This window comes from Amblyomma americanum, chromosome 5 (genome assembly GCF_052857255.1).
Source record: "Amblyomma americanum isolate KBUSLIRL-KWMA chromosome 5, ASM5285725v1, whole genome shotgun sequence".
NCBI lineage: Eukaryota > Metazoa > Arthropoda > Arachnida > Ixodida > Ixodidae > Amblyomma > Amblyomma americanum.
Genome location: NC_135501.1, coordinates 18,978,375 through 18,993,789, shown reverse-complemented (window position 1 = coordinate 18,993,789; position 15,415 = coordinate 18,978,375). Strand labels below are relative to the sequence as shown.

General features: G+C 42.8%; 1 protein-coding gene across 1 annotated transcript in view; it reads right to left on the bottom strand.

Annotated features, from left to right (window-relative positions):
* Positions 1-15,415, bottom strand: part of LOC144134588 (uncharacterized) — a 184,010-nt gene that overhangs the window by 75,299 nt on the left and 93,296 nt on the right. The gene's annotated exons all lie outside the window — the stretch shown is intronic.

Here is a 15,415-nt window from a genome sequence, read left to right as displayed (position 1 = left end):
TGTTAGGTTCCTCTTGCCTAAGCGAGACAAGTCTACATGTTTTGCTCCCTTGTTCGTTTCGCTTGTTTTTTTTCTTCTCGATAATTGAAATTTTTGCGCAGCCATATTTTTAGAAATAAACTTGCTAAATATGCAATTGCCCCCGATTAATTAGCTTCCGTGATGTTACTGTTTTCACGCCGACAGTATTTCATATAGCAACAACTACTCAAAGGACAGCTTTTTTGCTTTAATTACAAGAATATAAACTGCTGCTGCTAGTAAAGAACCCAGGATAAACAAAAGTGACTTTTCGCTGAACCGTAGTGATTCATGTACTACCGAAAAGAAAGGAGGTAATTCTTCCTTCGGAAATAACGCGTCAGAAGAAAAGAACATTGCGTTGTGAAATAAAGACAATAAAGATTACTACGTTTTGCGGGAAATGAAAATCGGAAATGCTAACGTCCGTATAATAATTCAATGGCAACCCTCGGTACGCACGAATGACCTTTTTCTAAAAAAAATTGACGAAAGAATTTTCCTCCGTTTGGGCAAGTGAAGTGGGCTCTCGGTAGAGGAATATCGCTTAGCGATTCCGACAGTAAACCAGTGAGAGACCCGTTTGCTGTTTAACCTCATGCCGCTCACCTCCAAGTATGTGCATAAAGCTCACAGTGAATATGAATAGCGATATCTCCGTTTCTCGGCTCCTCTCGAGTACCGACTGTCATGTCACCTAGCTCTGTGTGTGTGTGTGTGTGTGTGTGTGTGTGTGTGTGTGTGTGTGTGTGTGTGTGTGTGTGTGTGTGTGTGTGTGTGTGTGTGTGTTTGTTTGTGTGTGTGTGTGTGTGTGTGTGTGTGTGTGTGTGTGTGTGTGTGTGTGTGTGTGTGTGTGTGTGTGTGTGTGTGTGTGTGTGTGTGTGTGTGTGTGTGTGTGTGTGTGTGTGTGTGTGTGTGTGTGTGTGTGTGTGTGTGTGTGTGTGTGTGTGTGTGTGTGTGTGTGTGTGTGTGTGCGCGCGCGCGTGCGTGCGCGTGCGCGTGCGCGTGCGTGTGCGTGTGCGTGTGTGTGTGTGTGTGTGTGTGTGTGTGTGTGTGTGTGTGTGTGTGTGTGTGTGTGTGTGTGTGTGTGTGTGTGTGTGTGGGCGACGAAGACGAATTTGAGTATGTTGCATACTCGTTGCTGCGTGCCTACATCTGGAAGCTTTACACCTGTGATGAGCTGTAGCGAAAACGGCGTGCATCAAATCATTATTAATTATAATAATTGGTTTTTTGGGGAAAGGAAATGGCGCAGTATCTGTCTCATATTTCGTTGGACACCTGAACCGCGCCATAAGGGGCTTTCTTCACGCGCGAGCTCCAACTACCAGTCATATATTAATGCTTCGCCAAAGATTCTACACTGCGAAGCAAAAGCGCTCACCTCAAAGTCAGTCTTCCAATTTAGATACGACCGGGGACCACTGAGCAATGGGTACTCTGATAATGCTTGCTTGAATTTCGCTATAAGTCTTTCCTACGCAACGCTCTGATGCAGTGCTTCCGTTAATAGCCCGGTCACTGCAATAGAACGTGCCTTGGAGCGCCTGCTTGACTGCAGAGCCAGGCACCACTCTCACATTCCCTTTCTATCCCTCCCTCCAAAGCAGCGCTGCTGATTTGACCACTCCTGAGCCACTGGACTACGAGGCCCGCCAAGGCAGTGACGAAATACATCCAAACCTCGATAATACTAAACACTTCATAGCGCAATAACAGTTGCATCGATGGTACGATTATATCCCTCGGAAGCTGCCTAAGAAGCCTATGCACATGATATCTAATTTTTAAATAATCAAACAACTGGAAAGATAGGGAGAAGACAGGACAAGGTGCGCACTTTACTACTGAACTTTATTCGAGCAGGCAGAAAAAAAATGTAAAGCTGCGCCGAGCAAATGCGAAAGAGTAAACCTCAGAAACCTTACCTACAGCTTCGATATCAATGTGTAAGAATAAAGCAGCACGTTTCATCCCTTCAACCAATAACCGCTGGAATCCCACAGGGAAGTATTTCAGGTCCGCTATTGTTTATTTTATCCATCAACGACATAACAGATATCAGCAACCTTCCAATGTATCTTCTGTATGCAGACGATACGAGTAAATTGTTTAGGGGAAATAACGTTCCATAGCTCATTTCAAACATTGTTTACTAGAAAAGTTGAAATCATGGAGCACAGCAAATTCCTTGGTAATAAATAGTAAGAAAACAAACGTGGTACTTTTTCATTACCGGCACAGCATTGTTACACCAGCCCTTAGACTAAAGATAACAACTCTGTTATAGAGGTGCAGACACAGTAAAAACACTGAGTTTTCTTTAACAAGAACATGGCTGGGACCCTCACATTAGCTCCACTTTAACCAATTTATCAAAATGCATCGGAATGTTGGCGAAATTTGGCTCCTATCTGCCCGTATCGATTAAATTGTAATATCAATTACATTATTCATGCCTTATGCAAAATACTGTTTCCATGTGAGGCACTACTACTCAAACCTGCACAAGGTATACATGCTGCAAACGAATGCAGTACGCTACATAGCAAATGTTGAATACCTCACACATACCGACCAACAGTTCAAGCGATTCGAAACTATACCGGTTCATAACCTATAAAAAAATTTTTAGCAATAAGATATCAAAAATCCATCTCTCACTCTCACCACTTCCAGAGTGAATGGCCATCCCTCAAACCAAACTCAGCACGAAACTCATTTTGAAAACACGAACGCTGTAGTATTCCCTTTTGCCGTACAGAACGTGGTCGACAAAGAATGCGGCATGCAGTTCGTAGGTTATTAAATGAACCCCCCTCCCCCACCTCTAGACGTTTCTCTCTTGAAAAATCTAGTTCACAAACTCTAAGAGAGTATTTTTTGTAAGCCTCTGTATTGCCTTTGCGTTAAAATGTGACACGTATGACATTTGCATCTCTGTTAACGCCTATACTTTGCGTATTAGAGAGCATGTACGAAGAGTTCATATCGATGTTTCTGTATTTCTTGTGTTATATTCTGTTACGTAGTGTCATCACCATCATCGTCAGCCTGACTATACCCATTGCCGGGCAAAGGACTCTCCCATGTTTCTCCAATTAACCCTGTCTTTTGCCTGCTGCTCCTACCCTATGCCTGTAAACTTCCTAATCTCATTCGCCCACCTAACCTTCTGCCACCCCCTGCTACGTTTGCCTTCTCTTGGAATCCGTTCCGTTACCCTTAAGGACCAGCGGGTTATCTTTCCTTCGCATTACATGCCCTGCCTAGAACCATTTCTTCCTCTTGATTTCGACTAGGATGTCATTAACACGAGTTTGTTCCCTCGCCCACTCTGCCCGCTTCCGGTCTCTTAACGTTACACCTATCAGTTTCCTTTCCTTGGCTTGTTGCGTTGTCCTTGAGTCAAGCTGAACCCTCTTCGTTAGCCTCCACGTTTCTCCCCCGTAGGTGAGTACCGGTAAGACGCAGCTGTTGTATACTTTTCACTTGAGGGATATGGGTAAATTGCCATTCATGATCTGAGAGAACCTGCCATATGCGCTCCACCTCATTCTATCCTTCTAGTTGTTTCCCTCTCATGATCCGAATCAGCTGTCAATACCTGCCCTAAGTAGACATATTCGTTTACCACTTCCGGCACCTCGCTACCAATTATGAACTGCTGTTTCCTTGGTAGACTGTTGCACATTACTTTGGTTTACTGCATGTTAATCTTTACACCCATCGTTCTGCTCTGTCTGTCTAACTCAGTAATAATGATTTGCAGCTCATCTCCTGAGTGACTCAGCAAGGAAATGTCATCAGCAAATTGCAGATTATTTATTCATTCGCCATTAACGCTTATCCCGAAATATTCCAAATTCAGGCTTCGGAATACCTCCTGTAAACAGGTGGTGAATAGCACAGGCGAAATCGTGTCTCCTTGTCTGACAACCTTCCTTAATGAAATAATATTGCTGACTTTGTGGAGCACTAAGATAGCTGTGCAGTTCCTATGTATATCTTCCGGTATTTTAACAAAAGGATCTTCAATACCCTATTTCCGCAATCCCTGAATGACTGCTGAGGCTTACACTGAGTAAAATGCTTTCTCGCAATCAATAAAGGCTATATATAGGGGTTGGTTTTCTTCTGCCTATTTTTCTATCACTTGAATGATAGTGTGAATATGATCTATTGTGGAATATTCTTTACGTAAGCCTGCCTGATGATTTGGTTGATTAAAGTAAGGCTTCCCTGAATCTATGAGCGAAAACCTTAGTAAATACCTTGTAGAGAACGGACAGTAAGCTGATCGGTCTATAATTTTTGAAGTCCTTGGCGTCTCCTTTCTTATGAATTAGGATTGTGTTTTAGTTCTTCCAAGCTTCTTTTACGGTCGAGGTCATAAGGCATTGCGTATACAAGGTGGCTAGTTTTCCTGGCACAATCTCCCCTTCGTCTTCCAACAGTACTGCTGTTGCCTGATCCTCACCAGCTGCTTTTCCCCTTTGTATTCCCCTTAAAGCTTTCTTTAGTTCCTCTTTCCTTACTGCCGGGATGACGCATTGCTGTGCGCCACTGTCTCTATCATTAACGTTCTGATTACAGTTGCTACTATATAGATTTGTGTAGAACTCTTCGGCTACTTTAACTATCTTATCCATATTGGTAATAACAGTGCCCTCCTTGTCTCCTAACGCACACATCTGGTTTTTACCTATGCCTAGTTTCCTCTTCATCGCTTTTAAGCTGTCTCCGTTCTTTAGAGCACGCACGATTTTCTCCATCATAAACTTCCTTATGTCAGCTACCCCCCTCCCCCCTCTTGGGCTGATTTATTAACTTCGATAGCTCTGCTAGTTCCATTCTGCCCGTAGGGTTAGCAGCCCTCATGCTTTGACGTTTCTTAGTCAGAACTTTCGTCTCCTGACATAGCTTGCCGGTATCCTGTCGAACCGTCCTACTATATCTACTGCTATTCCGCACTCCGTGATGATAGCTGTCAGATTATCGTTCATTGTATGAACATTAAGATCGTCTTCCGCAGTTACGGCTTAATATCTGTTCTGCAGCAATATCCTGAATTCTTCTCTTTCCCCCTCTTAACGTTAGCTCTTTAAATGGTCATACTGAAAAACAGTGCACACAATACAGAGACGAAGAAAAGAAACGACAACACCAGCGCTGACTCACAGCTGATCTTTATTGAGCAGCAAGTGCACAATTTATAGGTAAGAAGGAAGTAGCAGCTGCAATCAGAAGCAGTCAACGTCAGGTGTAAATGGCCGTAAAAGTAATAAAAACGTAAAAGGGTGGTAAGAATAAAACAAGACGAAATCTCAAAACAGATGGTAACGGTGACGAAGCACTATGGTTGACTACGTAGCGAATAATGTCATAAGGGGTAAAGAGCCATAAAACTAAAATACATGAATAACAAAAAAATCTATAAAATCTAACAAGTGGGTGGCATATGAAGGTGACAAGGTTATGCTCACAACTCCGCTACATTATTAAAAGACTAAAAGGTGACATGGTTGAATTAGGCATGCGCGAAGACGTTTAACAAATTTTATAGAAAGGAAGTTCACTCTCATTCAACGGTTTTTGGCACGTTACATGACACGATTGCACAAGGAATTAACAAGCACATGTTTTCACATTTTTATCTTTTTCTTGTACCTTTTTTCGAAAGAAACGTCATTTCTTTGTCAGATAAGATTATAGACGGCGCACTGACACCGGTATATTTATTAGATTTTATTTTGAAGGCTTCAATCACTTCCCTGGTTAGTTGATCAGCGTGGCGTCCTATCTGTTAACGCCTATACTTTGCGTATACTTTGCGTCAACAGAATCATCGAACCGGCAGCCAGGATTTCTGCGCATGCCCCGACGTCTGGGACGGCAGAGCACGTGGTTCACCAAGCCTTTAAAAGGAGCCCTGCATCTGCGTTCATCTTCAGTGGGCTCGGCAGCAGCGCATCGGAAACGATGTTCAGGAGCCATTTTTGCTTCATTCTTCAGGTGCTGGTGGGCCTGTTTCAAGTGCAGCCACCTGTCTTCTGCTTGCCTGGACTGTCTGCCGTCATCTCCGATATCAACAACGACCTACTGGCACGTGCTGATGTGACAAGCGTCAACAGAATCATCGAACCGGCAGCCAGGATTTCTGCGCATGCCCCGACGTCTGGGACGGCAGAGCACGTGGTTCACCAAGCCTTTAAAAGGAGCCCTGCATCTGCGTTCATCTTCAGTGGGCTCGGCAGCAGCGCATCGGAAACGATGTTCAGGAGCCATTTTTGCTTCATTCTTCAGGTGCTGGTGGGCCTGTTTCAAGTGCAGCCACCTGTCTTCTGCTTGCCTGGACTGTCTGCCGTCATCGCCGATATCAACAACGACCTACTGGCACGTGCTGATGTGACAAGCGTCAACAGAATCATCGAACCGGCAGCCAGGATTTCTGCGCATGCCCCGACGTCTGGGACTGCAGAGCACGTGGTTCACCAAGCCTTTAAAAGGAGCCCTGCATCTGCGTTCATCTTCAGTGGGCTCGGCAGCAGCGCATCGGAAACGATGTTCAGGAGCCATTTTTGCTTCATTCTTCAGGTTTGTTCTTATATGCCTACTAAATGCTTCCGCAGCGATAACCGCTGCCTATTGCTGCTGCCTTGCCCACTATGCATTGCGTACTTTTTATCTGATGTCCGGTCATTCACAGAAGATCTATTGTCATGCGGTGACATTGAATCTAACCCCGGTCCAACACAGGAGGATTTGTTGCTTCAGCTTGTTTCAGGCCAAACCAATATGACTGCCTCTATTAACCAGTTGCTGGAAAAACAGACTATGCTGGAGGATAAAATCGGAGGTTTATCTGTTCGCATTACCAACCTGGAAGACAAACTATCCTGTCTGGCATCTTTAAGCAAAGTGGTCAGTGATCTAAAAGAAACGGTAGCTCAACTTGAGCAAGATAATTCATACATGCTAAAAAAAATTGATGATTTAGAAAACAGGAGTAGGAGAAATAACTTGATTGTTTATGGTTTGGAGGAGGGTGACGAAGAAACTCCTACCAGTCTTCAGAATGCGATCCGGAAAGAACTCTTTGAAGAAAAATTGAAAGTTGAAATCAATAGCATAGAGAGGTGTCACAGGCTGGGAAAAAAGAAGAAAGATCGAAGCCGCCCCGTAATTATGAAGTTTCAGGACTACAGAGAAAAACTTTCGGTGTTACAGGCTTGTTCGGGGCTGAAAGGAACCAAATTCTCTGTGGCTGAAGACTTTTCCAGCCGAGTTCGTGAAATTAGAAAAAAGCTGTGGCAAAGCTGTGCAGTGGAGAAGGCTAACGGCGCTAAAGCCAAACTGATATTTGATAAGCTGGTTATCGACGGTGCTATGTTCGGATGGGACGAAGTGAAGAATGAGCCCTATCGTATATCTAAAAAGAGGGAATGACAGACGCATATTATGAACAAAAGGTTCACACTGATAAACGTCAACTGTCGAAGTATTGTCTGCAAAGCTACGCAACTTGAGGGCCTGCTGTTGACGTATGATGTAGAAATCGCTGCACTCACTGAAACCTGGTTGGGAAAAAATATTTTTGACAGCGAATTCGTACCACAAAACTACAAAGTTTTTCGCAAAGACCGAGATGGAAGGGGTGGTGGAGTGGCCATACTGTTCAAATCTTCACTGCAAGTCTTTAGAATGCCAGATATTGACGATGTAGAAGGCATCTTTTGTAAATTTTACAAAAACAATGTTCGTTACGTTTTAGGAGCCGTGTACAGGCCACCCAATTCCTCTGTAGCACTCCTAGTGAATCTAAAAAAATATATTGAGCGCCATATAAAACAGAATGATAGGCTAATGTTGACTGGTGATTTTAATTTACCAAACATAGACTGGACTGCCTTTTCGCATTCTAATAACATCATTGAGCAAACTATGCTTGATATTTCTATTGCCTTTGACCTGCTTCAGGTAGTTAAAGATCCTACTAGAGTCCACAATGGTTCATATTCAATTCTTGATCTATTTTTTGTAAATGGTACTGTCAAAGAAAATGTCGAATGCTATGTAACGACCGGTATTTCTGATCACAAAGCTGTTGTACTGACATTGATAAATGCAAACTTTGATCGCCGAAATACTGTCGGTTTCTTTCCTAATTTTTCTTGTGCACATGATGAATCTATTCTTGATATGCTCGACTTTCATTATGACCGCTTTATGAATTTTAATGAAAATGTGAATGACTTATGGCTATTTTTCAAAAGTGTTGTCTTTCAGTGTATTGAACGCTTCGTTCCAAAAATTGCAAAAAAGTCCCCAAAATGTAACCCTTGGATAACACGAGAGACATTACGCTCACAACGAAAGCTAAAAAGAATGAAAAAAAGGTTAAAAGCAGGAAACTATTCCCAAACGATCATTGATGAACAAACAGAAAAACTCAAACAGCTGATTGCCCATGACAAGGAAAAGTACTTTTCTACTCAGCTACCTACCTTCATTAAAACATGCCCTGAGAAATTCTGGAGGCAGATAACTCCAGCTTCACGATCTCATGATACTTTCAAAGTAAATGGAATATGTGAGCGTGATGATGCTTTGGTGTCCACGGCTTTCAATGACTACTTCAAATCGGTGTTTACGCAGGATGACAGCTCTCTTCCCTGCTATTCCGTGAATTTGCCTTCAATTCCTGATGTTGTGATTTCCGAGGCAGGTGTTCTCAATTTATTATTGAAGCTTGATGTAAAAAAATCTCCCGGACCAGATGACATTCCCAACGCATTCCTGAAGCGTTATGCAGAATGGTGTGCCAAGTACTTATGCATCTTATTTAACAAATCACTAAATGAAGGATCATTACCGGATGACTGGAGAACGGCAAGAATCAAACCAATTCACAAAACTGGAGACAAAGCATCTATTCAGAATTACCGTCCGATATCGTTAACATCTACAGCATGCAAGGTCTTGGAACACATCACTCATAAACATATAGCAGATTTTCTTGAACAAAACAATTTTCTAACTAATGCACAGCATGGCTTCAGACGAGGATTTTCCACTGCCACTCTGCTAGTACAAACTATACATGATTTTGCGCAGGCAATTAATGAAGGAAAGCAGACTGACGCTATATTTATGGACTTTAAAAAAGCATTTGATAAAGTTTCGCATAACAAACTTCTTCACAAATTAGGTAATGTACTAAAAAATGACAAATTACTTGCATGGATTACAGCCTACTTAAGAAACCGTCGTCAGTTTGTAGTAGTAAATAATTCCCCTTCCCCTCCAGTTCCTGTTGATTCCGGCGTTCCCCAAGGATCTGTTCTTGGGCCACTCCTCTTCTTGATTTTTATTAATGACATTGTCGATAACATCTCAGTTTCTGTTAGATTATATGCTGACGATTGTGTGTTATATGAAAAGATTACTACTACTGAGGACCAAGTACGGTTAAATAACGATTTCACTAAGATAATAACATGGTGTGACAAATGGCAAATGTGCGTTAATTATGATAAAACAGTATTCATGCGTATAACCCAGAAAAAGAAGCCTCTTTTGTTTAACTATACTGCTAAAAACAAAGTTCTCTCTCAAGTGAATACTTACAAATACCTAGGTCTGCGGATCTGCAATAACCTCTCCTGGACAGAGCACATTGACAACGTTACAGCTAATGCCCTACGCAAACTATTTTTCCTCCGATGTGCTCTGAAGCTCGGCCCCCCCAGTGTACGTTCACTTTCGTATAACACTATTATTCGCCCTATGTTAGAATATGCCGTCATAATCTGGGATCCTTTCACTAAATCTAACATTGCTAAATTAGACAGAGTCCGAAAGAAAGCAGCACGGTTTATTTACAATTCATATAACCGCACATCTATCACTGCACTTCTTAATCAAAGTGGTTTGCTTCCAGTCTCTCATAGAAATCGCATCTGTCGTCTAAAATTTTTATTTCAGTTAATCAAAGGTCAGTACAATATTGACACATCCAATATTATATCGTTCTCCTCAGGGTACAACACAAGACAACGCCATGATTTTACAGTAACACCATTAAACGCACGAAATAACACCTTTAAGTACTCTTTTTTCCCCTAAACGATTACAGACTGGAATTATCTAACTAATGATGCAGTAACCCAAACTTCACTAAAAAGGTTTGAAAGCCACCTTTAACTTTTTTTATAATGTCGTACCGCTACATTTCTTTGTTTCATTGTTTCTTGATCTTAAATTGTTGATCAATTGTTCTTGATTGTTTGCTTGTTCCTGAGGTCGTTTTTGTTGTTTCCAGAATTTATGTATTGTGTGCCCACCCCTGCGAAGGTCTTGTAAAAGATCGCAGTATCAATAAATAAATAAAATAAAAATATTAGAGAGCATGTACGAAGAGTTCATATCGATGTTTCTGTATTTCTTGTGCTATATTCTGTTACGTAGTGTCATCACCATCATCGTCAGCCTGACTATACCCATTGCCGGGCAAAGGACTCTCCCATGTTTCTCCAATTAACCCTGTCTTTTGCCTGCTGCTCCTACCCTATGCCTGTAAACTTCCTAATCTCATTCGCCCACCTAACCTTCTGCCACCCCCTGCTACGTTTGCCTTCTCTTGGAATCCGTTCCGTTACCCTTAAGGACCAGCGGGTTATCTTTCCTTCGCATTACATGCCCTGCCTAGAACCATTTCTTCCTCTTGATTTCGACTAGGATGTCATTAACACGAGTTTGTTCCCTCGCCCACTCTGCCCGCTTCCGGTCTCTTAACGTTACACCTATCAGTTTCCTTTCCTTGGCTTGTTGCGTTGTCCTTGAGTCAAGCTGAACCCTCTTCGTTAGCCTCCACGTTTCTCCCCCGTAGGTGAGTACCGGTAAGACGCAGCTGTTGTATACTTTTCACTTGAGGGATATGGGTAAATTGCCATTCATGATCTGAGAGAACCTGCCATATGCGCTCCACCTCATTCTTATCCTTCTAGTTGTTTCCCTCTCATGATCCGATCAGTTGATCAGTTGATCAACTAACCATGGAAGTGATTGCAGCCTTCAACATAAAATCTAATAAATATACCTGTGTCAGTGCACCGTCTATAATCTTATCCAACAAAGAAATGTCGTTTCTTTTGAAAAAAGTACAAGAAAAAGATAAAAATGTGAAAACATGTGCTTGTTAATTCCTTGTGCAAGCGTGTCATGTAACATGTCCAAAACCGTTGAATCAGAGTGAAGTTCCCTTCTAGAAAATTTGTTAAACGTGTTCGCGCAAGCGTAATTCAACCATGTCATCTTTGTATTTTAATAAGGTAGTGGAGTTGTCAGCATAACCTTGTCACCTTCATATGCCATCCACTTGTTAGATTTTATCGAGTTTTTGTTATTCATGTATTTTCGTTTTATGGCTCTTTACACCTTATGACATTATTCGCTACGTAGTCAACCATAGTGCTTCGTCACCGTTACCATCTGTTTTGAGATTTCGTCTTGTTTTATCCTTACCATCGTTTTACGTTTTTATCGCTTTTACGGCCATTTACATCTGACGTTGACTGCTTCTGATTGCATGTGCTACTTCCTTCCTTCCTGCACATGATGCTCAATAAAGATCAGCGGTAAGTCAGCGCTCGTGTTGTCGTTTCTTTTCTTCGTCTCTGTATTGTGTGCGCTGTTTTTCAGTATGAGTACATACTAACTCGCCCAGTCTTCTACTTTGGCATCTTTAAATGGACTTCCTCTTCACTAGCTTGGGTAGATGAAGCGCACGAAGGACAGAACGCAGACAAAGAATAACACAAGACAGGCGCTACTTGCAACTGTTTATTGAATTAAGGACCTGCTTATTTATAGCAAAACGGAAGGCGTGGTCGAAAAAAAGACAAAAAACAATACAACAAACAGCAGGTAAATGACATGTGCGAGGGCAAGGATACTACAATAGAGGCTACAAAAGTGAATAAATTCTTCCTAAACTTATCTAGAACATACTTTCATTCTTATGAACGACAAGCGATGGGGTGCTAACATAGGAACTCCCACTTTCTTTAATCCAATAGGCTTCCAGCAATTCACAGGCAGTCTTATCTTTGCTTCTACATAATATCTGAGAGTCTTCGAGCTTTGCTTCACAAATTTTCTGCTCCTCTTTGCCGCAATCCTTGTTACAATGATCGGTAAATGTGACCCGGTACCAGTTCCTAGCGAGCGATTATGCTCCATTAGACGTTCATTAATACATCGGCCTGTCTGGCCGATGCACACCTTCCCACAAGACAGCGGCATGCTATAAACTACCTCCACAGCACATTTCACAAAATAGTTTTCATGCTTAGTTCCGCATTCTTTTGACTTGGCATTATCAGTTCCTATTTTTATACGCAGCGATGAAAGTTTTCTGGGTGCAGAGAAGACCGCAGGAAATTTGTTTTTCACAGCTACAAGCTTAAGATTATGAGCCAATTTTTGAAAATATGGAATCACCACCGGTTTGGTTTGATTTTCTTTTCAGATACTTCACCCTCCTCTCTCTTTCTTCGCCTTTTTCAGCAGTGCTTCCGTTATAGAACTTATCACCAGGCATGTAAATCCTGCCTGTTTAAGCTTTTGGATCTGTACATCGAAGCTTTCCTGTACTTTATGAGAGCAAGATTTCTTTAGAGCGGATTCAAGGCACATGATGGCAAGGGCACGTTTCACAGTTTTCTTGTGCGTCGAATCGCACGGCAACAGTTCTTTGCGGGCACGAGGATGATACATCCAGCAAACACCTTCGTCTGTAATGGTAATGCTAATCTTCAAAAGCTGTAACTTGTTTTCTTTCGCGAGTTCATAAGTAAAATACAAACCTTTGACATGTTGTTTAAAATCAGATCAAATATCCTGTGCAGTTTGCGAGTTAGTCAAGGGCGATTCGATAGTCACTATAATTGACTAATTGGCAATAATTGACTTACTTGCTAACTGAGCAGGATATTTTGTCTCATTTGAAACAACGTGCCAACGGTTTGGATTTTACTTATGAATTCCCGAAAGAAAACAATTTACAAGATATTGACATAACCATTACTGTCGAAGAAATATTGCTGTCATAAAGTACAGGAAGCTTTGATGTACAGATCCAAAAGCTTAAACCGGCAGGATTTCTTTCCCTGGGGATAAGTTCTGTCGCAGAAGCAATGCTGAAAAAGGTGAAGAAGGAAAGAGCGAGGAGGGTGAAGTATCCGAAAAGAAAATCAAACCGGTGGTGATTCCAGACTCCCACAAAGTGGCTCATAATCTTATAGCATGTAGCTGTGAAACACAAATTTCCTGTGGTCTTCTCTGCGCCCAGAAATCTTGCATCGCCGTGTAAAAAATAGGGACTGATAATCCGAAGTCATCAAAATGCGGAACTAAGCATGGAAACCCTATTGTGAAATGAGCCGTGGGGGTAGTTTATAGCATCCCGCTGACTTGTGGAAGGTGTGCATCGGCCAGACAGGCGTCTAATGTAGCATAATCGTTCGCTAGTAACTGGTACCGGTTCACATTTGCCGCATCATTGCAAGGACTGTGGCATATAGGAGCAGGAACTTTGTGAAGCGAAGCTCCAAGACACTATGTTATTATGTAGAAGCAAAGATAAGAATGCCTGTGAATTGCTAGAAGTCAACAGGATTTAATAAAGCGAGAGTTCCTGTGTAGCAGCCCATCGCTTGTCATTCATAAGAATGAAAGTATGCTTTTACATAAGTTTAGAAATAACTCGCTTTTGTGCCCTCCATTGTAGTATCCTTGCCCTCGCATATGTCGCTTACCTTTTGTTTGTTGCATTGTTTTTGTCTCCCCTTCCACCACGCTTTCCTGTTCGCTATAAATAAGCAGGTCGTGAATTCAATAAACAGTTGCAAGTAGTGCCTGTCTCGTGTTATTCTTTGTGTTCTGTTTTTTGAGCGCTTCACCTATTCAATCTATGCACCAACTTATCCCAGAACGTGTTCTACAGCAATGCCTCTCCCTAGCTTCTTCTGATCCCTCTTCAAGTCTAAGCTAATCTGGGACCTTAGCATTCTGTGGTCGCTACAACGCACCTTTCCGAGGATGTCCACATCCTGAACGATGCCAAGTAGAGCGCATAGTATGAAGCCGATTTCATTTTTAGTCTCACCATTAGGACTCTCTAGGTTCACTTCCTGTTCTCTCGTTTTCGGAGGAAGATATTCGTTATGTCTTAAATTATTCCCCCTATCTGAGAATTCGGCTAATAGCTCTCACCTGCTATTCCTAGAACCTATCCCATAGTCGCCTACCACCTGGTCGCCAGGCTGCTTCTTGCCCACCTTCGCACTGAAGTCGCCCCTCAGTACAGTTTACTGTGATTTTCATTTGTTCACTGCATCTTGCAGGCATCCTGTACGCAAGTGAAGGGGCAACACTGCGCCTGTTCCCTGGCAAATCGCTGCTGGACTACACGCGGATCTGCGGTTGCCCGGTCATCGCTGCACTACTACGCACCGGTCTTCGTGTACCCGGCAATCGTGGCGCCGGCCGCAAGCGGCGCAAAGAATACGACGATACAGCCACGCCCCCCATCCAGCACCTATAAAGCGAGCATCGAGTCGCCGAGTCGCGCATTCGGCAGCAGTGACAGCGACGCTGAGGGCAACACCTTACTCGTGTTCACTGCACCTTGCAGGCATCCTGTACGCAAGTGAAGGAGCAACACTGTGCCTGTTCTCTGGCAAATCCCTGCTGGACTACACGTGGATCTGCGGTTGCTCGGTCATCGCTGCACTACTACGTACCGGTCTTCGTGTACCCGGCAATCGTGGCGCCGGCCGCAAGCGGCGCAAAGAATGCGACGATACAGCCACGCCCCCCATCCAGCACCTATAAAGCCAGCATCGAGTCGCCGAGTCGCGCATTCGGCAGCAGTGACAGCGACGCTGAGGGCACCACCTTACTCGTGTTCACTGCATCATGCAGGTTAGTCCACAGTTCTTTTAACTACGCATTATTTCTCTTGGGTTTTCTGCACCGCTGTCACTGCTGCCTTTAACTGTTGCCTTTAGCTGTTTTACGCAGGTTTGCAAAAAGTGTGGGAAGTGTATTCCTAAAAATATGACTAAAGAAGTGAAAAAACTACTGAGCGATTTCAAAGAAGAAATAAAACTGGAATGCAAAGCTCTAGGGGATGCACTAGAGGGAAACATTAGACAAGAGGAAAGGGGACAGCGTACAGAACTAGAAGAGATAAAAGTGAGCATGAATGAGATGAGTGAGACACTTGATGATGCAAACCGACGCCTAGAGACTACTCTAAAAGAAAACAGTAGTGTTAAGAAAGAAAACGACTGCCTTCGGCAGAAGCTTTTCTCGCTTGAAAAGGACC